General features: G+C 57.8%; 1 protein-coding gene and 1 non-coding gene across 3 annotated transcripts in view; one reads left to right on the plus strand and one right to left on the minus strand.

Moving 5' to 3' along the window:
- The first annotated feature begins 5,531 nt into the window (after nucleotides 1-5,531).
- TIAM1 (TIAM Rac1 associated GEF 1) overlaps nucleotides 5,532-26,360 on the plus strand; it is a 179,575-nt gene continuing 158,746 nt past the window's right edge. For both annotated transcript variants that reach the window (XM_037040559.1, XM_037040561.1), the window contains exon 1: nucleotides 5,532-5,869. The gene's annotated coding sequence lies outside the window, so the exon portion shown is untranslated. The remainder of the gene's footprint in view (nucleotides 5,870-26,360) is intronic.
- LOC118983297 (small nucleolar RNA SNORA51) lies at nucleotides 10,563-10,691 on the minus strand. The gene has a single exon (XR_005065686.1). It is a non-coding gene; the product is annotated as a small nucleolar RNA SNORA51 (small nucleolar RNA).

Here is a 26,360-nt window from a genome sequence, read left to right on the forward strand (position 1 = left end):
CGTAGTCCCTGGACAGAGGGCGAGCGGAGCTGCAGCCAGTCATGCCGGGGGAGACGGTCCTGTGCTCAGAGGGCACGTACAGTGTTGGAGAGCCCGTTCACGTGTCTTTGTCGGGGAGAGCCATTTCTGGCTCCTACCTGTTCCGGTGCGAGTGCATCATCAAGTCAGGCAGTGAACTGAGACATCGGGTCATTTCGGTCACTTAAAAAATTTGGTTTTTATTAAGCTGCATAAAGTATCTTTTAGGATAGGAAGTTTTCAAAAGCTGGGCAGTAATTTCAGGTGCTTTGGGCTTCTCTCTGCCTGGGTGGTGCTGCCCCCTGGGGTCGCAGTTAATGGCCCCGAGAGCTCGTCCTGGGCTGCTGCGGTGCGCGTGGTGGGCTGGCCGTGGCAACGCTGCTCCTCTGGACTGGTTTACCGAGCACTGGAAATCCTTCCAGGGACGTGCTGCAAGTTCAGTGCAGGGCCTCCTGTGACATTTGGGGAGTTTGATGAATGTTGGGATAATCATCTCATCTTGCAATCCATGTGCTCAGACATTAACATTTCAACCCTGCAATTATGTCAACTGAACTTTAACATTTTGTTGTAATTAAAAAAACGGAAGCCTCGTAACTACGGTTTTCACGTAACTGAACAATTTAAGAATCCAATTATTTAAAAATTGATTTATGAAATTCACCCTGTGGGTTTTTTTTCCCCTTTTCTCCACCTGACAGTTAATTACTTACCTGGGGGATTGACCCTGCCTGCGGCCTTGGTTTTGCGGGCCGTCCACGACTGTAGCAGACCATTCCAGTTACCGTGGAAAAGGGTTTGTGGGCGCTCGTCGAGTGATTCCAGCTCCCTTCCGGTGCCTAGTTCTCCAGGAAATGGGGTCGGAATCTGGTGGGCAGGGTCTGTGAAAGTTGCAGGTAGCATTAGGGATTTGGGGGTCTCTGGCCAAGGACCAGAGATCAAGTGAATGGCCATTCTTTTTTTTTTTTTTGTACTTAAAAGATTTTTATTTTTAGAGAGCTAGGGGAAGGGAGGGAGAAAGAGAGGGAGAGAAACGTTCATTGGGTGCCTCTCACGTGCTCCTGGACCAGGGGATCCAGCCCGCAACCCAGGCATGTGCCTTGACCGGGAATCAAGCCTGCGGTCTTTCACTTTGGGGGGTGACGCCCACCCCACCGAGCCACACGGTCAGGGCTGAATGGCCCATTCTTGGTAGCAGGACAGGTTATGCAGTTGCTCAGAGTGAGAAGGGCTGAAGTTACTGCTCAGACAGCCCCTGGGTTCCGTTGTGGAAATCCACCTCTTCTAGGAGAGAATCCAGCTCTCCACCTCTCCCGCCCTGCCACACCAGTTCTGAATTCCGCTCCCCCAACCCAGGCGAGGGAGGGGCAGGCCTCCAGCTCCTCCTCTTTTCTGTAGCCCTTAGAGCCAGCATGTCAGCATCGGGCCCGGGCCCCCAGGCAGTTACAGGGGTGCGGGCCGACCCTTTCCAAAGGCATAAGATATATGGTCTTGATTGCGGTGTTATGGTCTCTAGAAAACCAAAACTGGGGGAAAAATGGAATCCTGGGAAATATTAAGGTACAGCTTTTTCGGGCTACAAAAGCTGGTGTGTGGAATTATGAAACAAAGAGCTTAATGAGAACGTGAGTCAAGTTCAATAGTTTAATACCCTGAGCATTACTGCAACTGACTCAAGGATTCTTATCTTAAGTGAGATTTATATCTTGAATTTCTTTTTCTTCTTCTTCTTTTTTGAATAAAATCCTTATGACTTCTTGCAGTGTTAAAATGGTTAATGGCCTTGGATTAACCTGGCCCACGACGTTCCTCCATTTTTCTCAGCTAGTCTGTGCCCCTACCCCCCACCTTTTTCTTGGTCTGGGTGATTTTTCCCAAATATCCCATTTTCAGAATTTTTTTAAAGGTTTTATTTATTTATCTTTAGAGAGGAAGGGAAGGAGAGAGGAGAGAAATATCAATGTATGGTTACCTCTCATGAGTCCCCTGCTGGGAACTGGCCTGCAACCCAGGCATGTGCCCTGACTGGGAATCGAAGGCCCATGCTCAATCCACTGAGCTACACCAGCCAGGGCAGAGAGTTTTTTTTCTTTAATTATAAAGTGTTTCTCTTAGTTACATCAGGCACCAATAGTAAATATAGCCAAAATGCCAACAACATATATCTTGTAGTGTTGAAATTAAGGGCGATTTTTAGTCTGCAAATGTTTTCCTGGCCCTGAAAGGTTTTACAATGACCAGGGGCTGCTTTTATAGTCGGGAGCTTTGAGTTAATTACACGGACGTTCGCCTTTGGATGGGGGGTGATTAGTGGAAACGAGTTTTCCGAGGGACTGTTCCCCTTGGTGACCCACTTACGCAGGGGGACGGGGTGGCGTGAAGAATCTGGATTCCGTCTGGGGGGGCAAAGGGGAGAGAGCCCCCGATTGGATATCAAGGGGAGGGTTAGCTCCTTCGTGGACGCCTCGTTTTAGGCTGGGGTCCAGCCGGGACCCTCAGTCCTCAGAACGTGCTTGACTGACGGGCGGGCTGCTTCCCTCTCTTTCCACCCACTTTGCTCAGAGAGTGTCTGACAGCCACGGACACAACCCCACGTGGGCCTCGTGGCCTGGCTCCTCTGGAGGTTGGCTGCTGCGTTCACCAACTGTCTTGTCCTCTCTGAAGCCCCGAGCACCGACGCCGGTCGAGTCCAGCCCCGTCCGCGCTGTGTTTTCCCGTGGCTGCTGTGGAAGGGGCCCAAGACCTAGAAACTCCCTCCCCTGCAGTTCTGAGGCCAGAAGCCCAAAACCGAGGTGTCCGCGGGCCACACACCCTGTAAGGTTCTGGGGAAGGGCCTCTCCTGGCGCCTTCCGGGGTCTGCTGGCGCGGGTTCCAGGGCTCCTGGCAGGGGGCAGTCTCCGCCTTCCTCATGTGGTCGCTTCTCGAGGGGCCACGTGTGTCTTTCTGAATCTCCTCCTCTCTCTTGTGAAGATACCAGCTGTGGGATGCAGGGCCCAGCCCAACCCCACCTGACCGTGTTTTCAGCTCATTCTATGGATTTTGTTTCCTGCACCTCCATGACAGTAGGTGCATGTGGTAACATCACTCGTGCTCTCGCTGGTAGCGTTAGGGATGGGATCGGGCAGGAGCGCATTGCTGTAGACGGGGCGCTTCCACCCCATTGTGCAGGCAGGACGAGGTGGACCGGCGTTGGGGTGTGCGCGCTCATGCAAAATGAGGCGGAAGCGTGCGGTGTGCACAGAGCGGAGTGAGCCCCCACGGGGTCAGCGGGGCGAACTCCCGCTGCGACACCGAGACGCGCACGCGGAGCCACAGCCAGGCGGTGCCTAGGCCCCGGGAACGGCCCCTGTGCCCCCTCCTGGTGGCACCCCGGTGAGGGCCACCCTGTCCTGAGTGCCAACACCAAAGACTGATCTTTGTCCTTGAGAATAATGGACTCACTTTTCACAGGTTTTGTTCCACGAAGTTTTGCCATTGCATCTTTCCGGATGTGAACCCAGACGTAACGCGCCCATGAGGAAGGTTCGTCCACCCCCTGCGCCTACCCCCCATTGCCCCATGCTTCCCGCCTGCACAGGTGATGGCTGTCTTGTTCCCCCATGAATCCTGGCAGGGTGGGCTTGTGGAAACGCAGGCGTGTGCTCTGAGTTTCACTCTTTCCCCTTTCAGAAGAGAACACCCCCTTCTCGTGGTCTGCACCTCCCTGTGTCGTGTCCGCTGCAGTCCCTTGGTCTCCCTGCTTCGGCCCCGCTGCCTTGGCCATTGCCCTGTGGTGTCCTGCAAACTCATGCCCACTGGGACCTCAGTGGGGCCCAGCCTGGAAATGGGGTCTTTGCAGGTGTAGTTGGTTAAGAGAAGGCCGTGTGGGAAGGCCCTGAGTCCAGGGGGTGCAGGTGGGGATGATGGGTGGGGGTTGCAGTGACATAGCCGTGAACCGGGGACCTAGAGCAGCGCCAGGAGCGGAGAGAGGAAGCATGCACCCTGCAGCCTCCAGGGGGAGCGCGGCCCTGCCGCACCTTCGTCTGGGACGTTGGCCTCCAGGACCTTGGGATGGGACAGGTGTGCTGTTGACGCTGTGCGGCGTGTGGTGCCCTTGAGGACAGCCCTCTCTCCAGATCCCCGGCCTCCCCGACGCCTCAGCTGTGCCCTCCCGCGCCTCTTCCCCTGCGGCTGCTGGGGAGGGCTGCGGTCCTTCTGCGCCCGCTGGGAATGACCGAGTAGCGCTGCCTGTGTAACCCGGTGGAAGGCGTGGCTGATCCGAGAGGTACAAGCAAACTCTTTTCCTAAACACTGTCACATAGATGGGGTGCATAGGTCCAAGGTCATGACTACCTTGAACCTCATGGCTTCACATTAGTCATGGACGGACATGTATGGCATGTGCTCTGACTGGAAATTGAACCTGCGACCTTTTTGTTTGTGGGATGTCACCCGACCCACTGAGCCACACAGGTCAGGATAGTGATCTGAAAATTTTATGTGGAAAATCCCAGAGACATAACAATTTATACAGTTTAAATTGTGCAGGGTTCTGAATGGCATGGTGAAATCTTGCGTGTCCTGCTCTGTCCCTCCTGAGACCCGGACCGTCCCTGGTCCAGCGTCTCCATGCTGTGGGTGCTGCACCCACCAGTCGCTGGGTAGCTCGGGGATCAGATGCACTGCGGGTATCACAGAGTCTGAGGTCACTGACCCTGAGTTGACTTGGTCACGACCCCGAAGCCTTCACATAACTCACTGTACTGCGTTGTTGGGACTGCTCCGTGTCACTTACTGCTGTTAACCTCTTACTGTGTCTGCGCGTGATTTAAGCTTCATCACAGGTGTGTGTGTGGGGGGTCGGTACTATCTGTGTCTCTGGCTGCCTGGGTCTGGAATGACCCCGCAGATGCGGGGGGACGGAGGACCCACCACACCCGTTTGCACCGCCTGCCACTGGTGTCACGCAGGCCTCCCTTGCGTGGTGGCTGGTCTGTTCCTCGGTGGATCCTGGGGACGCGAGACCTTGTTTTATCCCTTTGACTCCTGCGTTGTTGAACAGGAAATGTCCGCTCGGGTGGTGTTTGGGGATGAAGTCAGTGGTCCGTGAAAAAGCCCCTTGCTCTTGTTCCTTCTCTCCCGCATGCCTTCCCGTCAGCTGCTTCCGCTGTCTCTTTCGTGGCCCCTGTCCGTCCCCTGCTGTGTGTTCCTCCTGTGAGGTGCGGGGCACGTCGCGAAGCCGGTACTCTGCTTTCCGGGGGCGGGTGATTCCCAGCTGAGTGCTGCTTGTTTTCATCTCAGCCCCCCTGCCCTTCCTTCTGCGAGCCCCCTCCCCCCTCTGCGGGGGCCCCAGGGCAGTGACCCTCCCCCACACTCTCCCCGGGCTGGCTCGTGCCTGGTGGAGCTGGGCACACACTCCGAGCCTCTGTGGAGCTGACTGGCCGTGGCCCAGGGTGGAGTGCCTGCCACACACCCACAGAGGCCAGGTTGTACCGGAAACAGTCCCAACGGTGAAGGGGCAGGAAAGCGTGGTAACTCCCTCTGGGGGTGGCAGAGAACGTGGAGGCGTGGCCAAGCCCGCTGCCTGCGGAGGACTCGGGGAGACGTGAAGGGGGAGTCACGAAGGGCGGTGGAGGGTGAGGTGGGCCCACGGGCCACTGTCCGCCTGGAAGAGCACAGGCCGCCATCTGGAGGGAAGGCAGCCGAGGCTGTGACTCTGGGGGGCGGCCAGCAGTGTGCGGCCGGCCCGGCGCCTGCGCCAGGTCCTGGTGCTTGTTCTCGAGGTCAGGAGCGATAGTTTGTTTTTTCAGCCCCTGAATTAATTAGGAATGCAGCCAGACCCACGCTCTGTTCACAAGGCTTGGCCTTCAAGGTGAGCGGGCACAAAGTAGTGTGTCCCTCTAAAGTCGTTTGCCCAGCCGTGTTCTCGTTGTTGTCTCTGGACTCCAGGGCGGCCTGGGGCCCAGGACCTTGGAGGTGGGTGCTGGTGTTGGAAGTGTGCCGATCAGCCTGTGGGCCGCTGCCTGCTCAGGGCGGCCTGGCCAGAGCCTTGCTTCCACGTGGGAGCCACAGGAGTTGCTCTGTCAGTCCCTCCAGAGTTACCCCCCTACAGATCTTGGGGTGGGGGTGGGCCCTCAGCCTCTGGGCCCCAGTGTCCTGCTGGGAGACCAGGCGGCCTGAGGGGGAGGGAGGGGGCTTGGAGCTGAATGGGTCTCTGTTCCGGACTCTGCTGAGATGCTGCTCACTGGCTCAGCCTTGTCCTCTTCTCCGAAAAATGGTGCAGTGAGGCTGGAGAGGTGTGCAGGACAGAGAGGCCTTTGCCTGGAGTGACCGTGGCTCGTCTGTGACGTAAGCGTAGGTCTGGCTGGGTTGCCCGAAGCGCTAGCTAGGCTGTGCCGTCAGGGCCGCACGGCATGGATGGGACCGAAGGCCCCTGTGGCCTCTTCCTGGACGGGGCTGTTTGGAAGTGGTGTTTCCTTCATGCTTCGGGTGCCGTTGGCGCCCCTGGGACTGTGCAGCGGTTCTGCAGAGCAGCGCTCGTCCCTGCGTGAGCGATGCTGGCGGGAGTGAAGATGGGACACCTGCCCAGGAGGGAGGTGAGTGACGCTGCTGGGGCCGCTGGAGGGGTGTCACGTCTTCCACGGGGGAGCATCTTGCCGGTCTCCCAAGGATGCTCGCCCGGGGAGCCTCGGGGCTGGAGAAGGTCTCCCTGGACCTGGAGGGGAGCAATGCCTTGGGTGGAGGGTCCGGGTGCTGAGTTCTAAACACAGGCTTGTGCACCCGCCACTCTGCAGGGGGCGGGGGAGGAAGGATGCTGGGGGAAGCGGGGTGCAGGGGGTGACCTGCTCTGCTGCTTTGGCTTCCTTCTGGCCTGGACTGGGTGGGTGGTCTTGACTCCTGAGGTCCCGAACGGTGCAAAAGGAGTGTCAGGTGCTGTCAACATGCTCGGGGGAAGGAACCTCCATCCCAGGGATGCTAGGCGGTGGGTTCCCACTCAGATGGGGAGGGAAGCGTCCCCTGGGCCCGCCCAGGCCAGGGACGGTGGCCGTCTCTGAAGCAGCTGTGCCGGTGATGTTCAAGTGTCATCTGTAAGTGGAAATGGAAAGACTGTAGCCAGAAGAGGAAATGTGAGAAAGGGAAGACCCGCCCAGGTAAATCCAAGTATTTAATGAATACAACAAATCAGACATTTAAAAAGCTGCTAGGAGGGTCAAAAGTTTCCAACTGAGTTCGAACTGCAGGAAGTGGTCAGGAGGCACAGAGCACGGGATGGTCGGCAGCAGGACGTCAGTAACATAGGGCTTGGAGAAGGAGTAAAATGTAGTCCTTGTAGAAGACTTTTGAACAATCACCTATCAGCTTAAAATAGGCTCTTCGAGATCTCGAATGGGATACGTAAACCTTGCGGTAACCACAATCCCAGAACCTTCAAAAGACACTCAAAGAATGAAGCGAAAGAACCCCGAACAAAACTCTACAGCAAAACAGCAAAGCAAAGGGAAGAGAGCCAGGGATGAGCAGAACTAGGAAAACCACCAGAAACAATGAGCGAAATGGAAACGAGTGGACGCTTCTCAGTGACTGTGTTCAGCGTGAATGGTTGTGCGCCCCTGGGAAAACCCGTCGGGCGGCAGAATGAATTGAGGAGCAAGACCCAGGACGTGCCGCTCATAGGGGACTCACTTCAGAGCAGACGAGACACAGACTGGAGGTGAAGGGTGGGAAGGACACCCCACGCAGGGAGAAATGGAGAGGAAGCTGGGGCAGCAGAACTTACATCGTCCAAAACAGGCCTTATGTGAAAAAAGGACGAAGGGGAACATCGTGTAACTATAAAGGGATCCGTCCAGAGGAGACATAACGATTGTGAGTTCGCATGCACCCGGCGCAGGGTCGCCTAACTAAACAGAGTGACCACTAGCGGACATACTGAGAGAAGCCCACAGTCTCGCAGGACTAGTGGGGGACTTGAACACCCCGTCCACACACTGGATGGCGCATTCGCACCGAAAATTATGAGAAGATAGTGGCCTTAAATGCCCCAGTAGACCAGCTCGACTCCATTAACGTTTGTAGGACATTTCCTCCCCAACCTGCCGAATACACACTTTTTCCCAAGTGCACGGGGAACGTTCTCCAGCACAGGCCACTTGTGAGGGCACAGCGCAAGCCTGTCAGTTCAAGAGGACTGAAGTCACACGCAGCATCTTTTCCGACCATGGTGGCAGGACACTGGCCATGGGAGGGGAACTGGGAGAGGCAGAAACTCCAGGCAGAAACTCGCAGGGGGCTGAGCTGCCTGCGACCGCAAGGTCGGTGTTACAAAGAGGAGAGTGAGACCGGAAAACAAAAAAGAAACGAAAACACAACTTCTCTAAATTTGTGGAATGCATCAAAAGCAGTTCTAAGAGGTAAGTTTATAGCTATGCAGCCTACCTCCAGAAACAAGAAAATCTCGGGCAGTTTTTAAGTCTACACCCACAAGAACTAGGAAAAGAAAACCAAATCCAAAGTAAACAGAACTATGGAAATTGTTAAGATCAGAGTGGAAATAAAATAGAAATGAATGAAAAATAGGAAAAAATCAATCAATGAAACTAAGAGCTGAAAAGATAAGCAAAATTGCCAAGTCTTGAGCTAAAACTCATCTAGGAAAAAGGAGGGGGAGCCCAAGTAAATGAGATCACAAGTGAAGGGAGTTACAACCCACATCGCAGGACTGAAGAGTCGTTAAAGGACTCGACAACAGTTACATGCCAGCAGATTCAACCATCTCGACGACATGGGTGCATTTCTGGAAGTGTGTAAGCCTCCGAGACTGAACCAGGAAGAAATACAAAATCAAATCAGAATCATTACTATCAATGCAGTTGAAGCAGTCATCAGCAAAAGTTCCGACAGATGAAAGCCCGGGACCGACTGGCTTCACAGATGACTGCTACCAGATAGTCTAAGGAGGATCTGTCTTAAACGATTCCAAAACATGGGAGAGGAAGGAACGCATCCAAACTCGTTCTGAGAAACCCACGTTGCCCCGATAGGCAAATCAGATAAAGAAAGACATTACAGACATTAAGAGAAAGAAAATTACAGGCTGATGTGCTGATGAACGTGGGTGCAAAGATCCCCACTGAGTGTCAGCAAACCAGCTCCAACAGCCCATTCGAAGGACCACACACCGTGACCACGCGGGATCCGTGCCTGGGCTGCGCAACGTCCCCAGACCAGGCAGCGTGATGCGTCACGTTACGGAAAGAACCCAAACCCCGTGACCATCTCAATAGATGCAGAAAAGGCACTGGACAGGATTCAGCATCCTCTTGTGGTTGAAAACTCTCAACAGAGTCGGGAGAAGGAATCTTATCTCAACACAGTGGAGGCCACACGTGACAAGCCCACAGCTAACCTCCTGCTCGGCGGTGAGGGGCCGAAAGCTTTCGCTCTGAGCTCCGGAACAAGGTGAGGGAGCCCGCCCCACCCCTCGCGTTCAACACCGTGCTGGAAATCCTCGCCACGGCGGTCAGACGGAACAGGGGAGCAAAAGAAATAGAAACATCCAGGTCAATGAAAACTTTCAGTATTTGCAGATGACGAGATACTGTATACAGAAAACACTCCACCAGAAACTATCAGAACTAGTGAGTGAGTTCGGGAGAGTTGTAGGATATGGAATCACTATGTGTGTGTGTGGGGGGGTGGGGTGGGGGGAGTGGCTTACGGCTGTTTGCGTGGAAGCCCAAATCAGTAACACGAGTATTAATAAATGTGGTTTGCATACTCTCAACTGTAACCCTACGATTGCCCACCCTGTGTAAGATCTGTGCTGTTCGTGCTCACCAGCATGAACTACCAGAAGGAGAAAAGTCAGAAAACATCCCCATTGACAGTCGCTTCATAGACCATAGGCCACCCAGGGATGAGAGCAGCCGAACGGGTGACAAACACCCGCACTCTGAAAACCAGCAGGCGTTGAAGACGGAAATGAAAGAAGATACAGATACATGGCGGGACGTGCCTTGCCCACGGAGTGGAAAAGTCAGTACCGGTAAAACGGCCTTACTTGCAGAGCAGCGTGCGCTGAGGACTACCAGCGGGATTCTTCTTGGGATCAGAACAGCTGACCCTGAGCCTTTCCAACTATTTCAGCTTTCAGATGTTGTGAACAGTTGGGCTAGAAGTTCCTTTTGAAGGGACTTCAGTCACTAAAAGATCGGGGAGCCTGAGGCTCAGAAGCAAGGGCTCCCCTTCCCCGGCCTGTAAACTGGGAGGGCTGATAATTTCTGGGTAGAGATGCGATGGGTGATTTCTTATCAGTTAGAGACATTGCTCTCCTTTACTTCCTTTTTAAAAAGATTTTATTTACTTATCTTTAGAGGGGAAGGGAAGGAGAGAGGGAGAGAAACATCAGTGTGTGGTTGCCTCTCGTGCGTCCCCTGCTGGGAACTGGCCTGCAACCCAGGCGTGTGCCCTGACTGGGAATTGAACTGGCAACCCTTTGGTTCGCAGGCCCGGGCTCAGTCCACTGAGCTACACCAGCCAGGGATATTTTTTTAACTTTTTTGACTCCATGTGCCCCTACTCACAACACAGGCCAGGCAAAGGGCCTGGGCTGAGGTGTGTACGGGGTAGGTTCATTCTGCCCCCTCCTGTGCAGGCCGTGTGAGAACGCAGCCCGAGGTAAGCACTGGGAGGCCTCTCCTTCTTACTGTAACCCGCTGACCCTCCAGGCCTTCGTTGAGAGGCTTAACTGTGTCTCTCTCATTCGTGCTGTGAAAGCTGAGGATCAGAGAGGGTAAGTCATTGGCCCAAGGTCACACAGCCAGCGGGTGTCAGGGCCTTAGGTTTTCTGGACTTCTAGAATAGCATCTTTAAGGAAATCCCTAGAACCTGTTTTCTAATTTAAATGGAGACTTCCAGGTTGGTATTTTGCAAACTCTGTTATTTCCAGGTATCTGTGCGTAAAGTATTTGAAAGCCAACCTCATTAAGAAATTCCAGATGGTGAGGGTTCTTAGTGAAGGTAGTTAAGAGTCAACCTGGCAGTTTCTTCCTGAAGAAGAAGTTCAGGAATCAGCCAGCTTGCAGCCCCCGAAACGGGAGCTCATGTACCTGGGGGGATGGGGCAGAAAGCGAGGGCGGCCCTGGAGGAAGCCAGTGCTGGGGTGTGCGCTGTGTGTGGGCCCTGAGGCCGGGGCCTGGTCCTTCCCACGACTTCTTGTCGCCCTGGGAGGCTGGCGTCGCTGGGGCAGAAGGCTGGGAGCTGTCCCTGGTCCGGCGTGGGCAGTCGGGGCTGGGGGAGACCTGAAATTCAGCCTCTGGTCCCCAGAGTGGCACTGCCGGTCCTGCCCCCCAGCTGGTGCCACACCGAGTCTCGAGTCTAAGACTGCCCCATCGGGGCAGCTCTCCGGGCAGGCGGCCACTGTTGGCGGGCTTAGCTGCTGTAGCTGTCCGGGAGGACTGGCTTTCGGAAACACCGAGCGGGAGCTGGGTTTTCGCTCGGTGACGGTTTGTGGCGCAGAAGTGGGGAAGGACGTTACCGCCGGATTCCACCAGTCCCCGAAGTGGCGTGGACCGAGAGGCTTGGCCAGTCCTGGACACTCCCTTGGTCCCCTTTTCATATTTAACGCCTCAGGTGCCCGTTTTGTTCAAAGAGAAATCTCATGAATGAAAATACAGAAATTGAAGGAAAGGAGAATTAGAGACTCACCCATAACTTCACAGCGTGAGATTTGCCGTCCTGAGCCCGGGGAAGTGTTAGGTGCGCACAGGTGGCGTATCTGGGGGATGCCCTCAGCCTTCACCGCTGCCTGTCCCCAGACCCTTGGCCTCTTCTAGGCTGAACTCTGTGCCCATCACATGGTGGCTCTCCCCTCGCCCCTCCTCCTGGCCCCGCTGCCATGTTCTGCTTTCTGCCTTTTGCTCTCTGGGTCTGGCTGGTCGCCATGCTCTGTGGAAGTGGAGTCATGCGGCACGTGGCCCTGGGGACGGGTTCAGTTCACTGCACACCACGTCCTGCAGGCCCACTGAGGTGGCGGCTGGGTTGGCGTTTGCTGCCCCGTTAGGACTGAGGAACGCCCGTTGTGGGGGTGTGTCCCGTCTGGGTTGCTTGTGTGCCTGGGACGGACCCTGGGGCTGTGCCTTGCTGTTGAGAGCAATGCTGCGGTAAGGGGGGGGTGCCTGTGTCTGGCAGTGTCCCTGGTTTTACTTCAGACACGATGCACCCAGAGGTGGAATTGCCGGCTCATGTGGCAGTTCCACATTCGGTTCTCGGAGGACCTGCCACCCCACTTTGCGCAGCGGTGGCACCGTCCTGCGTCCCCAGCAGCAGGGCACGGGTTCCGGTTTCTCCACATCCTTGCCGATACTTGATAATTTCTCGATGGGGCGGTCGCCCTCCCGATGGGTGCGAAGTGACGTCTCACGGGGACTCGGGGACTCGACTTGAGTTTCCCTCGTGGTGACGTTGGGCGCCTTCTCCTGTGCTTGTTGTCAGTGCAGACACCAGTGTGAAGACTGGCGTGCCCTCCTGCTGTCCCCTTGTCCTCTCCTTCGCGCTCCATGAGCACCGTCGCGGTCTGCACAGGACTGTGGGGTTCCACCGTTTCCTACCAGCCTTGTTGCCAGCAGGTTCGCTGCTGCAGCAGAGCGTGGGGGCGCATCTCCACCTCCTCGGTGGGTGGTGTGTTTGGTGGCGCGTCCCAGCAGCCACGGGTCTTCTTAGGAGAGCCATGGCCGTGGGGGTTTTGCAGCCCTGCCGGGCATGTCTGTGTCTCCCGGGAGGACCTGGGGTGTGTCACTCAGCAAAAGGAGCTGCGGGGCGGTGATGGCAGAGGGTAGGGGGCCACCTGCCTGACAGGCGTGACTGTGTAAGTTGGACCATTCCGTGAGTGGATTAATTTCAGCGCTTCGGTTTCTACGTGGAAAAATGGTGTTGTGGGTGAGTGTGCTCTTCTCCCCCCTCTATTGGACTTCTAAATTTCCAGGTTTTTGGAATCCAGAGGACATTTTTATAGAAACAGTGTTACCGGGGTGACTGTTTCCCAGGTTACCCCTAATGGCCTGGGAGCCCACACATCGATCCACTGGGGCCAGCAGGTGTGTGGAGGGGCCAGCCCGATGGCATGCGCACCGGCTCTGCCTGGTCCCCTGACTGTGACACGCTGCCCACCTGCCATGGCCGTGGCCCCTGCTCCACACCGTGGGGCTGAGGCCCACGGGTGTGCGCTGGTGCAGAGGAAAAGAAGCATACCGATCACCAGTGTGTTGGTATCGTGAGCCGCACACTCGGAGGCTTGTGATAACGTGAGTTTATTCCCCTTTCCTTTCTGCCACTGGGAGTTCCCACTCGTCAGTCTGGCACGGAATCGGGTGGTCAGCGGGGCCCCACTCTGTCCGGGCCCTGGGGGAGGCGCCGCGTCTCTCCCCGCTCCCGCCCCCTGGCAGTCCCGCCGCGCGCCCACCTGCGCTCTTGGCTCCTGTTCCTTTTCTCTGTGTCCTCCTCTCATAGCTCAGGTCCCCTCTGCATCCGTCCTACCAGGATGCGTGGGGTTGCATCTTGGTTAGATCCTTTAACCGTGTGAGGCACGTTTATAGATTCTGGGCTTCGGGGTGTGGGGAGTAATAATAGCAGCCTTCCGTGCCCGTGTTTTTGTGTGATGGGCCATCTGCGGCCACGCCTCTGCCCCTCTGCTCCGAGTGTCTCAGCTGCTGGCCCGGCGCCTGGCACTGGACAGACGTGTGGTGCGGCCTCCTTTGATTTCTGAGAACCGTCTGCTGAGCCACCCCGACGCTCATCTGGTTTTCTCCTCCCACCCTTTACCCACCTTTCCTTTTTTTCCCCCCAGGTGGGCTCAGCTGTGTGGGCACTGGTGGGTGGTGCTTGGGGTCAGGAGTCCCGATGAGGCAAGAGGAAGTGTTGCCGGCCGGCGTGGGTTGATCCTGCTTCGGTGATCACCTCCTTCTGGAGCTCCGGGGTGTTTCCACACTGGTGCCGTGGGGCTGGCCAAGACCCCTTCTGAGGCAAACCAGCATCTTTCCAGCATCTCCCGAGCGTGCTCTTCACCTGTCCAAGGCGTCTGACCTTGGACAAATGGCCGTGACGGGGAGCCTGGCACTCGTGTTTCCTGTCGCTTGCTCCATGACACTCTGACCATCTCCAGGTCCGTCCTGTGGGATTCCTGGCATGGCTGCCTGCACACCAGGGTGATTTCACAAGCTTGTGTTTCCTGGTGCCTGGCTTGTGTCCCCGCTGAGGAACTTGCCAGATGGGCCCCTCGGCCGCCTGGGTGAAGCTGGAATACAGCCCTGCTCCTGGCTCTGGCTGTGGGTGCTGGGTGGGCATCGGACCCCCCCGGAGGGCTGGAGATCGCGGGCCCAGAGTCCTTGCTGCAGCAGGTCGGGAGGGCAAGAGCTTGGTGTTGACGCTGCTGGTGCGGGGGCTGCGCTTTGAGAGCCACTGTGCAGGGGGTCCCAGAGGACAGAGGAGAACAGAGCACCTACACAACTTCGGGGTTAGAAAGGCACCCCCGGGTGGCTTTCTCCAGCTGACCTTGGACAGGCTGTTGGGCTTTCCCAGCGGACGGATAAGCAGGAGTGTGGGGGGTTGGGATGAGACCAGAAAGGGGCTCGGGGCCATGGAGGGCGGCCGGCAGCTGGGTGGTGAAGAAAGGGGGCCGGTTGGGGGGTGCCGATTCTCAGAGGGGTTTTGGTCCAGGGCCAAGGGAGCTTGGGTTTCTGTGAGTCTAGTCCCCAGGGGGTGCTGTGCGAACCAGGCCAGCCCCTTCTGTGCGCTTCTGGGTCCGAAATCCTCGGCAGCTTTGAAGCTGCGAGTGCCTGTGTGGTAGAGAGGAGGAGGCTGGGAAGCAGGAGGTAGCTGGCTGTGTCTCGATTTCCCCCTGTCCCAGCTTCCCCCTGAGCCTCCTCCGGAACAAAGCAGGCTTTGTCCCGGGGTCCCACCTGCAGGCCCGCACTCTGCCCTTTGGACCCTGGGGTGGTGGGAACTTGGGAATCAAAGGGCGCTCTTCTCTCTTTCCTCCTTGACACGGGGCGCTTCAGCAGCTGTGTTCCTAGCCCTGGCCGTGACCACTGTTTTTAGGGCCTGAGAAGAAAGAGCTTGGAGGTTGTGGGTTCCGTCCTTCGACCTGTTTGGTTGGGCAGCAGCCTTTCCAGCTGAGCGGTTCTTACTTGCTGCAGCCCTGGGTCTGCATGGCGCTGTGCAGCGGACGCCTTGGGTTCCGCAGTCGGTGGGTCTGTTCCTTTCAACCTCAGGTCATGAGGGGGGAGCCTTGGGACAGGTAGGGGAGGTGGGGGTCGGAGTGGGCTTGGACACGGAAGTGCCCCTCTCTGGGGTGTGTGCTGCCCTGGTGATGGTGAGCGGGTCTGCCTGGGTGTGGAGAAAACAGTCAACACAGTGAGATTCCCACACAAGAGGTGCCTTTCAGTGCAGAATTTCACTTTTCTAGCTCCGGTTTCTCAGGAGCTTACGTGGACGGCATGGCCGCACTGCTACAGAACCCGGAAGGAGTGACCACCGCTGAGCGTGGAGTTGTGGGGCGCCCTCTTGGGGGGTGCGTGGTAGTGACAGACAGCCGGCCCGGTGGTGATGGGGCAAGCTGGACTTACTGTGGTGGCCACGCCCCCGCGTGTATGTACACGGAGTCATTGCGTTGTGCTCCTGAAACTAACACAGTGTGACATTCAGTTGCATCTCAATAAAAAATAAACTATCTTGAAACAGTTTGCATTTTGCATGAAATGCCTTTAGCACTGAAACTCAAAAGGAAGTCTCTGCTGTGGTGCAGGTAGCGGAGATGGACGTTGACCGAGGTTCACTGAAGCAGCAGCGCTGGCAGCCCAGCCGCCTGCGTTTGCATCCGCCTGCCCTTGGCTTTGAGCAGGCGGCTGTCTGGGTCTCAGCTTCCTCTTCTGTGAAATGGGTGCCATTCAGCTCACCTGTATTCTGGGGTCCTCGGGGAGAGCACACGAGCTCCTGTCTGTGTCTGGTGCCTGGTGCGTGTGTGTGCATGCACAGAACATGTGTATGGCACACGCTTACACATGCTCACCGGACAGACAGCTCTCCAGACTTCGGGAGTGCCGTTGCGGGAGAGTGAATGCCGAGCTGCAGCGCCTCCCTGCAGAGCCGTGCCCCTTCCGGAAAGCCGGTGTTGTCTTTCACATCCAGCCTCCGGTGGTGCCCCAGCGCCTGGGGAAGGCGATCTGAGCAGCGCTGGCCGTTTTCCTCGGAGTTCCATCTGGGAAGTGAACGCTTTGGTTATGAGCCAGGAGGAGGGCCCTGCCCTTCCGGCTGAGGGTCCCCCGGCCCCTGTCGGCTTGCTTGGGGCTGCAGTGGGGACGGCGGATGGCGTGCAGGGGACTGTGCAGGGACGAAAGGATCCAGAGCATCCTGCGAAGTGAGACCAGCTGTCCTGTGCGCACGCCTCGGTGTCCCTGGCAGGCTGTCACGTGGCAGGTGGGGGGGTGCCCTGCCTGGCCGCCCTCCGTTGTGCCCATCGCTGGGGACAGTGTCTACGGTTTTGGCCAGGTGGTTCCAGCTGCCCAGGTTCCAAGTGGACTCTCCAATGGGATTTTCTCAAGAACACGTCCCTCCTGCCCTAGGAACCCAGCATCAGCCTGGGGTTTCCATTCTAAGATTCAATTAATTACTTTCTTGAAACAAAGGGAGAGAAATATCGATTTGTTGTTCCGCTTGTTCGAGCATTCACTGTCTGACTCTCGCATGTGCCCTGACTGGGACGAAGCTCCAGCCAACTGAGCCACCTACCCTGCCAAGGCCAAGCTTGGGTTTCCTGATGGTTTTGAGCAGTTCCTCTCTGCTCCGCTCTTCCTGGGACTTGGGTGAGCTTGGGGTGCAGGTGATGATCAGTCCAGGGCTGGGGGGGCTGCACCCAGGGTTCTTGGGGCTCTCACGCACCGGAGGAGCTGGCCTGGGCGACATGGTGCTGCAGGGATTGACCAGACTCTCCTGTGTTTGGTGCTTCGTAAAGGTCACCGTTCGACTCCACAGCAGTCTGAATTAGATTTTGTTGTCATTATCCTCTGTATAGATGCGGAAAGCTGAGACCCAGGTCACAACCTGGCCATGTTTGGGCGGCTGGTGACCATCAGCAGAGCCTGAGCCAGGCGGTGGTCCGGCTGTGGGGACAGAGGTGGTAATCGCTCTGCTGTGCCGTGTTGTGAACCGAATTCCGGACCTTGGTGAAAGGTTCGATTGAGGCTCTGTGTGTGTTGCTAAGTCCCCTCTGTGGTCAGGACCTCCCGTGTTAGCACACTGGGGTTCTTAGGCCTTGGTTTTCCAGGGCCGTCCTAGCAAAGTGCTGGGCGACTCGAACAACACATGGTTATCGTCCCAAATCCAGGGGGCCAGAAATCCAGCATCAAGGTATTGGGAGGGCCCTGTCTCTGCTGAAGGTGCCTGGGAGAACGTCCCGTTCCCGTGTTAGAGGCAGGGCTGCCTGTCCTTGGCTTGGTGCGCCACTCCGCTCTCCGCTTCTGTGCGAGGGCGCTGCAGTCACAGGGCATCCACTACGCCAGCGTGTCCTCACCCTAACCAGCTGCACCCGCAGGGGCCCAGCTCTGAGACGTAAACGGTTCCCAAAACGGCCACTGTGATGGGGGCTGAGTTGTGTGGGGGTGGGGGGTGGGGGGAGTAGCCTGTTTAATGTAGAATGTGCCGTATTTTGCTGTGTATGATGTGCACTTTTTTGCCCAAATTTTTGAGGGAAGAATAAGGATGCATGTTATACATGGGTAGTACTAATTCTGTAGCTTAGAAATGTTTTAATTCTTTATGTTTTTGTGTTAAAAGTGCAATTAGAAAGCAATAGCAATATCCATATGCAGAAATTAAACCCTGGAATATGGTAATCAGGCTTTTTTCATTAAAGATTTATTTTTAGAGAGAGGGGAAGGGAAAGAGAAAGAGGAAAACATCAGTGTGTGGCTGCCTCTCCCACACCCCCTCCTGGGGACCCGGCCCACAACCTGGGCACGTGCCCCCACCTGGAGGCCCTTTGGTTCAGACCAGTGCCCAATCCACTGAGCCACACCAGCCAGGGTCAGTCTTGTTTCTAAATATAAATAAATGAAAAGTTGAATTAAAAAATTAAAGTGAAAGGTTTTTTCTTGAAAATTTGGGGCAAAAGTGTGGGTGCGCATTTATACGTGGCGAGACACAGTGACCATCTAAAGACGTCTCTGAGGAGGTAATTCGGTTAAATGAGGCCCCCTGGGTGGATCCTGATGCAGTCTGCCTGGTGTCCTCATCGGAAGAGGGAACTTGGACATGCGCAGAGACAGCGGGGGCGCCCCTGCCGGAGAAAGGCCCTGTGAGGATGCAGGGGGAAGCTGGCCTCCCGCACTCCAGAGAGACCTCGGGAGAAACCGGGCCTGCCGACACCTCGGTCTGACTCCCAGCCTGCAGCAGGACCGCGGGGCTGCATTTCTGGCCTTGACTCTGCCCAGTCTGCGGTGCTCCTGAAGGCAGCCCCAGCAGGTAACTATCACGTGCCCAGGGGGCGTGATAGGTCTTCACCCACAGCACCCCGGGTGGCGGTGGCGGTCACCTTTCCCGTAAGAGCTCCTTCGATGGCCGTGCTTTGTAGGGCGCTGGTTCTGGACCAGGGTTACAGGGAAGGCCCGGCACCCTGCTCCGGCTTTGGAGAAATAACTGGCCTCCTGTGGGGGGGAAAAGGACCTGCAGGTGGATGTGGGGCGAGGCCACTTGCCGGCTTTGCAGGCACCTGGGAGCTTGCTGGGAATGAGCAGTCATTCCGGGTCACCTCTGACTGCTCTCCCTGTTACTCTGCCCACCATGCAGGCTTGCTCTGGGACTGGGGGTGCCTTTGCTGACCAGGAGGACACTCCTTGCTTGCCCCGCCCCTTGGTCTGGCCCTGCCCCTTGGTCTGGCCCCGCCCCTCTCAGGGCGGGAGGGGCCCCCAGCTGCTGGGCAGGGAAGTGGGCAGGGAAGTGGCTGTGATTGCGAAGTGTTGCCCTGTTGTTCTCACTCCCACAGGGGCTGTGGTGTTCGTGTTCACAGGCTCGGGGTGCGGTGCCTGTGCTGTAACGCCTGGGTGGTGTACCCGGGCCCGGGGCTGGCAGACGCTGCAAGACCCGGGCTGGCTTTGCTGTCCTCCGCGCCACTCGTGCAGGGCTTCGAGCACCGGTGGCAGCGCACCCCGGGGCGCAGCAGACAGCCCAGGGGCGGACCTGCAGAATCCCCCGCAGTCCGAGTCAGAGGGTTCCAGAGGACTGAAATAGCGTCCTGGGGCAGTCAGGGGCTGGTGCCCTCTCCCCTGGGTGGGGGGCTGCGCTGGAAGAAGTGTGTTGATTTGGGGCGGGGGCGGCGTGAGCTACTGGCACTTAGCCGGTTTGATGAACCACCTTCATACAGTGGGTCACATCCCAAATGCCAATGAGTGTCCCTGTTGCCTTCCATAGGGAGGTGTGGACCTGCCCCTGTCCGACGAGGTAAAGACCCCCCTCCCCTCCAGGGGCGCATTGAACCCAAGTGCCCACTCCTCCCGCAGAATTAGGTCGGTGGGCGGGGTCCCAGGTGTGGTCAGAATTGCTGCTGAAAGGCTGTCTCCCCCCTCTCGCTACTCCAAGGACAGCTCCCAGGGGGCAGGTCTTCTGGTGTTGGCTTCCGGCTGCGGTGAGGACTATAGACTCCGTGCCTTAAGGCCTCAGGTTCATTCCCTCCCAGGCTGGGGCAGGAGTGTGAACAGCAGGTGTGGGAGGGTCCTGTGCCCTCTGGAGGGGTCAGCTGCTCCCTTGTTTCTTCCTAGCTCCTTCCTAGCTCTGGGGGGCTCCCTGCCTCTGCCTCCACCTTGACAGTTTTTTTCCCGGACCTGTCTCTGTCTCCAAATGTCCCCCTTACAAAGACAAAGGCACTGGAACCTGGCTGCCCCGAGCCAGCGTGACCTCAGCTCATCTCGATGAAGTCTGCCAAGGCCACTTCCCCTGGTGTCTCATGCACAGACACTGGGATTAGGGCTGTAGCATATCTGGGGTGTGTGTCTGGGGGACTTGGGGGAAGCCAAGACATTGCTCCGAGTGGGAGCAGTGTTGTTGCCACTCGGAGATGCCGCCCTCAGTGGCTGCTGGGACAGGGTGCTGCCCGCACTGCGTTCTCCGCCGTCCCTTTCTGCTTCCGTCGGGCTGAGTCACTCTCCTGACTGAATGTGCCCCTCTCCCTTCCCTGCTGGGTCATTTAGTCATTGCCCTCTGCTGTGTCCAGGCTCTGACCATCTGTCTGGGCGTTCCTGCTCCGTGTCTTCCCAGGGGTGGACACACTGTCCTAACACGCCATGTGGCACTCACCACGGAGACGAAGAGCCAGACACTTGCCCGTGACCTGGTTCCTGTCTGTCCCTCCAGACTGCAGACCCCAACTAGACGGGGGCCGTGCCTTGTGCTCCGCCTGACCGTGCCCCTGGTGACCGCCTGCCCCCTGCCTGGAACGTAGCTGGGGTTTTAAGTGTCAGTTGAATAAAACGGAGAACTTGCTTTGCCATCAGTGGCAGCTATGGTGAGTGTGCTCTACTTTGGGAGAAGAACAGGTACCTTCCCCCACATTGAAAGTCGAGTGGCCACGTCGTCCGGCAGTTCCACTTCTGGGGTGCACCCAGGAGCACCGGCCGCTGGGTTTGAGGGGACGTTTGTGCTCCGCACTCCTGGCAGCGTCACTCACAGCGGTCGGGCGTGGGAGCGGCTCAAGTGTCCACCGGTGGGTGAACGGTGAGGGGACCTGGCGTGTGTGTGCGCTGGAGTCTTGCTAAGCTCCAAACAGGAAGGGCGTTCTGACAGGCGGGTGAACCTGGAGGGCGCCATGCCAGGTCAGCTAGGTCAGCAGTGAAGTGGGGAATGCCATGTACTCGCTCGGGGTGACTCAAGGTCAGAGACAGGGAGGAGAGCCGTGGCGGTGGGGGGCGGAGCTGGGTGTGCTTGCCGAATGGGGGTGACGTTCCAGTTGGCTGCCCGACGTACTTAATGCATCTGAAAATGGTTAACACAGTACCTGTTTTGTTCTGTTACCACAATAGAAAAGTGGAAAAGCACGCAAAAAGAAAAAAGTGAGTATGTGTGTGCGCGTGCGTGTAAGAACGAGAGTGGCCAGGCGGGGGAGATTTCGGCCTGTTCCCGGTGCCCAGTTTCGTTACCTACGAAATGCGTAGAGACCCAACGGGCCTTCGCAAGGAGGTGTTCTGACTCTGCTTCCTGGGCTCTCTGAGATCTTTTGTTCTGTTTCTCCTCTTGCAGTGTTTGCCCCCATTCTGAAGGCGCCAAGGCAAGTTCGCCGTCTGCACCTGCGGAAGGGGTTGGAGTGTGGCTGTTCCTTGCTTGGCTGCTCGCCTTTCTTAACGTCCTTTGTCCCCCGCCCGAGGAGATGCTGCCAGGCAGAGACCTGGGGGCAGCCAGGGCTGGATCTCCTGCGCAGCCCGCCACTCGGTTCGCAGAACCGAGTGGGAAGGGAGCGTGGGGTGCGTCTGCTGGTGCACGCAGGATGCACCAGGAGTCCAAGCACAGGTGATCTGGGCGAAAGCGTCTTAGGTAGCGTCCTGCGTGGACCAGACACCCTGGCCCCTGGCACGCCAGCTCCGTGTCCCCATGCCTGTCTTCTGCGGTTGCGTCTTCTCCTGGATTCTGTCTGTCTGCCTCCTGAATGTGGGCACTGCCCAGGGATCGGTGGTGGGTGGGGTGGAGCACTGGGAGGGGGAGGGAGGAGGTGGGGTGGGGGGAGTAGAAATCGGGGCTGCTTCCTACTCTGGTTGCTCGCTGGCAGGGTTTGAGGGTCCTCGGGTGTGCGGGCTGGCACTTCTCGCTTCACGGTTCCCTGAGGTATGTCCCCTGGTGGACTGTTTGGCCACCTTATCAGAAGGAGCGCTCCGAGTCATTACTTCGGTAATTGCACTCCTTGCCATGACGTTTCCCCTGAGCTGAGCGAAAGCCACACAACCCAGTGGCACGGGGAAGAGGGCAGCGTGGGAACCAAGTCCGAGGCCCGCCGTGCACCCTTCCCCCGAGTCTCACTGCTGTCGCACTGCGGCCCACGGCTGGCCACCGGGCATCTGGCTGGCCAGGCCCACTTGTTCACATAGTGCCTTTGTTCCTGGTCAAAGCCACCCCATGGGTTTTGTGGGTCCTGGTGAGAACACCTGTGCTGCGTGGGTGGGGGAGAAGGTTCTCTTAGTCTGTTTGCTGTGCCGACCGGGCGGCTTAAAGGCAGGAGGGGTGTGGCTCCCTCAGGGCGGGGGGCTGCAAGTCCAGGAGGGGGGCTGCATGGTGGGCACAGAGCACGGGCCACGTGTCCCCTTGTTGTGAGAGTTCTGTCTTGGGTCGTCCCTGGGAGCAAGGACACCCTCTCGCACCCCCAGAGGGCCCTCAGTCCCATCGCACCTCAGCCGCACCCTTCTCTAAGCCCTCTGGGAGGCTCCTGACCTGGGCGTGCCCTCGTGGTCATTTTCAGGGCACCTGCTGTCCTTTCTCCAGCCAGAGAGCGGAGGGAAAGTGGGTGCTGTCCACACGGAGCCCGGGGCGTGGCCCTCGGGGCCTGCAGCCTCCCCCAGTGGCGTGGCCGCTGGTGCGTGTGGCTCTCTGCCTCTTCTCAGTTCCCGCTGGCAGGAAGGGCGCTCTTCCCCGCAGAGGGGGAGGGGGTTCTTCCTGGCCCCTGGGGCTTCCCGCTCTGCCTCTTGGACCAGATCGTTGGGGCAGGGAGACTGGCGGGGAGGGGGCAGCAGGCTCGTCTCAGGGACACTGGCATCAGGATACAGTGGCTGACGTGCCTTAGGGATCCGTCAAAGCCGTGGAAGCCAGCAGACCCCTCGCTCCCCACGCGGCGTCCGGTTCTGCTGGCCGGTCTTTGTGGAGCCTGTTGGCGTGCCCGCCAGACCTCGGCCCTGGCGGGACACGGGTCTCTGCGGTCCCTGCTCCAGCTGCAGACACCTCTGCCGCTGCTGGCTCTGTCTGTCTGTCTAAAGCTCATCTCCAGGGTGTCCCCCCAGGTCCCGCTTCGCCCAACCCTTTGTTCTGGTCCCACCAGGGTGGGCGCCTCAGCGTCGTGTCACATCACACTAGGTCTCTCGGGTTTTTGTTTCTTTTCTAAATTTGTGATTTTCCTGTGCACACTGAGCATTCCAGCCCAGTCCCCAGAATGCTTGGCACTTTCTGCCTCTTTGCCTGGGTGTCGGCTGTGCCCGTGCTCTGAGTCCCGGGCACCTGATGCTCCGTCTTTAATGACCCTTTTCCGCTGACAACTCTCATTGAGCCGTTCTTAAAAGTCGCAGCGAATGAGCTCTCTTCCTCTTTCAAAGTCCACTCCCCTTTTCTGTCTCTTCCGCTGTTGGTCGTGAGCCTGAGGTTACACATCGGTGTGTTCGCTCCCTCTTCCTGCTCCCACTGCACAGTCCTGGGAGGTGGAATTCGCCCTCCCTCCTCCATCCCCAGAGGAACCTGGCCCCCCGGGGCTGTGTCTGGAAGGGTGAGCTCTCTGCGAGCCTGGGCTGCACTGGGAAGGTAGTCCACACTCAGGTGTTTGCAGGGCTGGCTTCCTGAAAGGGAGAGGCCCCTCAGGGGTTGTGCTGAATTACATACAGCTCCTGGAGGCGGGGATGCCGGGGGGGGGGGTGCCCACATGTTTGTGGACAGCCTCGACAACTTTCGTAAACACAGCACACACGTACCTGTCACCCTGGTCCAAAAGGCAGTGTCGTTGACACACCTGCAGGGTCTGATCCCATCTCCACGTTAGATCACACTCTGAGGTATTGGGGGCCAGGACTTTGATGTGAGAAGGTGGGGCGGCAGTTCATCCCAGAACAGAGGCCTGGGCTCTGCCTTGCAGGAGGTGCTGGCGCCCAGCAGGTGCTCTTGTCTCAATGGCATTGTGTCCCCACTCACCACATGCTGAGGCTCTGACCCAGCGGCTGTAGTTGGAGATGGGGCCCTGGAAGGAGAGAATTCGGGTTAAATTGGGCCTAAAGCGTGGGTCCCTAACCCAATGGACCGGTGCCTCTGGGAGAGACTTAGGGAGCTCCCTCTCTGTGTGGGCACCGAGAGGGGGCCCGTGATGACGCAGTGACGAGGTGACTGACTGCACACCAGAGGCCAACTGTTCTGATGCTGTGATCTTGCACTGTGGCCTCTGAGCTGGGAGACCAAAGTGCCACGCCCCGGGCTCTTGTTTAAACCTCCTGCTTTGTGGGCTTTGTCCTGGCCGCCAGAGTGGACGGAGGCATTTATTTTCCTTTCTTCCAAAGGTGGCTGCTGTATGCCTGTCCCTTTGCAGTGACGTTGGCTGTTGTCAGGATCAGGGCCGGAGCCCGGCTTTACTCCAGCCCAGGACAGAGTCAGGCTCCTTGTGCACCGCGTCCACTCTCTGTCTTCATCGGGTGGATCGGACAGCCGAGGGTGAGGAGGCCAAAGCCGTTTGCTCACAGCCCCGTGAGAGGCCCGGGTAGTGGACCCCGAGGGTGAATCTGATGCTGTCAGCCCACTTCGATGACCCTGGACAGATACACGTAACGCCTCACGCACGGATGGTGTCCCTGAGCAGCAAGGACGAGGAAGTGGGTCAGGGACACACCGCTTTGTCGCAGGTGTGGGTGACCTGACTGAATGGAAACCGCAGTCTGAGGGGGGGTGCACTCGAGAGCGTAAGCACCCAGCGGCGACGAGGGGAGAGCAGGCGCAGCCGGGGGGGCAGTCCTGTTGCCAGCAGCCCGTCTGCTCTGCTTTGCAGGGGATGCTGCTGCTTTCTTTCGACGTGTCCTTCGGGACGGTGGCCCCGCACCCGACTCCGCACCAGGCCGGCCCCTGAGCCCCGGGCACCAGATGCATGGCTGCTGTCTTGAGTGAGCCGACAGTCCCGTGGGACCGGCTGCATGGGCCGTGGCCACGTGGTACCGTAGGTGCCGCCTGGGAGCCTGTCTGCAGGAGCGTACTGAGGGCGGCAGCGTTTCCTACTGACTGCGGGCGGACACCGGGGACGGCGTCCCCCCAGAGCGGGCGTGCTGGGGCTGAGTTTGGGGCCGGAAGCCCCAGTCCCTCGGGCCAGTTTGAGCGGAGGTGTTTCAGTCAGTGAAAACCCCAAGTTTGTCCTGGAGGCCGTGTGCACACCGGTCCTGCCCCTCGTCTGCCTTCTCTCCTCTGTCTGGCCAGTTCTGATCTGTGAACCAGTCCATGGGGCAGTTAAAAGGCCTGTTTGTAGTGTTTGTCGGTTTTCATAGTGTGAATATTTCCACCAGGCTGGTGGCTCCAAGGTATCAACATGGTGTTGACTGGCCCTCAAAGTTCCCACAGTGATTAGCAGTTGGTCACAAGTCTCTACAGTTCCACTCAACAGACCCCTGCCTCCCATCCATCCATCATCCACCCATCCATCTGTCTGTCTTCCACCTACCCGCCCACCCATCTATCCATCCACCCTCCATCCGCCCATCCATCCATCTTCCATCCTTCTTTCCATTCGTCTGTCCATCTGTCCTTCCATCCATCCGTCCATCCGTCCTGCTCCCGAGGGCTATGAGCGGCGGTGAGCCGACCCGGCGGGGTGACCCCTGAGGAACTTCATTTTGAACCTGCGGACAAGTGGGTCTGGGAGTTGGACGCCCCGGAGGCTTCTACGCCGTGACCTTGAGAGAAAACACGTCGTGGGAGCCGAGATCAGACACGAACAAATCGGTGCCTCCCTCTGGGGAGTGAAACTGAGGGCGGGGATGAGTGGGGTGGAAGACCCCCCTCTGTGTGAGTCCTTCCCTCGGTAACGACAGGCACGCAGCGAACAGGAAGGCTGGTTGTGTTTTAATTGGGCTCAGCTGGACGTGGGCCATACACTGGCAGTTGTCCGTCCATGACGGTTTTCGTTTGGCCGCCGTGAACCTTCCGTGTGCGAGTCCATGCGTGGAGACCCGGTGATCTCAGACGGACTCAGTTCTGGCCTCTGGAAGACCGTCACTGCGCAGGGGGTTCAGACCTGCGCTGTGATGCCAGACATCTCAGTGTGAGCTGCGCCGTGAGTTCTCCCTTCCCCCGGTGGTTCTTACGACTCTTTCTCGGAGAGCTTAGTCGTCTGTTGCGTGTGCCGCCCACACCCCTGTCGTGTGGCCTCTCAGCTGAGGTTCTAAACCTCTGGAGGTGATCTGTGAACAGACACGGGCCGTGGCGTTTCCCAGCGCTCCTTGGCCTGGTGCTTGGGGCTCAGGGTGTGGACGGTCATTCAGTTTTGGTGGCTTCCCCGGAAAGCACCGTGGTCCATGATGCCAGCAGTCCTCATTGTCAAGGTGCCCGCCGGTGTGCCTGGTCTCAAATTAGGAAAAATACACTCAGTCCCTGTGGCTCTTCGCACT

Source organism: Sturnira hondurensis, unplaced genomic scaffold (assembly GCF_014824575.4).
Source record: "Sturnira hondurensis isolate 20B ecotype Veracruz unplaced genomic scaffold, ASM1482457v3 Scaffold0002640, whole genome shotgun sequence".
NCBI lineage: Eukaryota > Metazoa > Chordata > Mammalia > Chiroptera > Phyllostomidae > Sturnira > Sturnira hondurensis.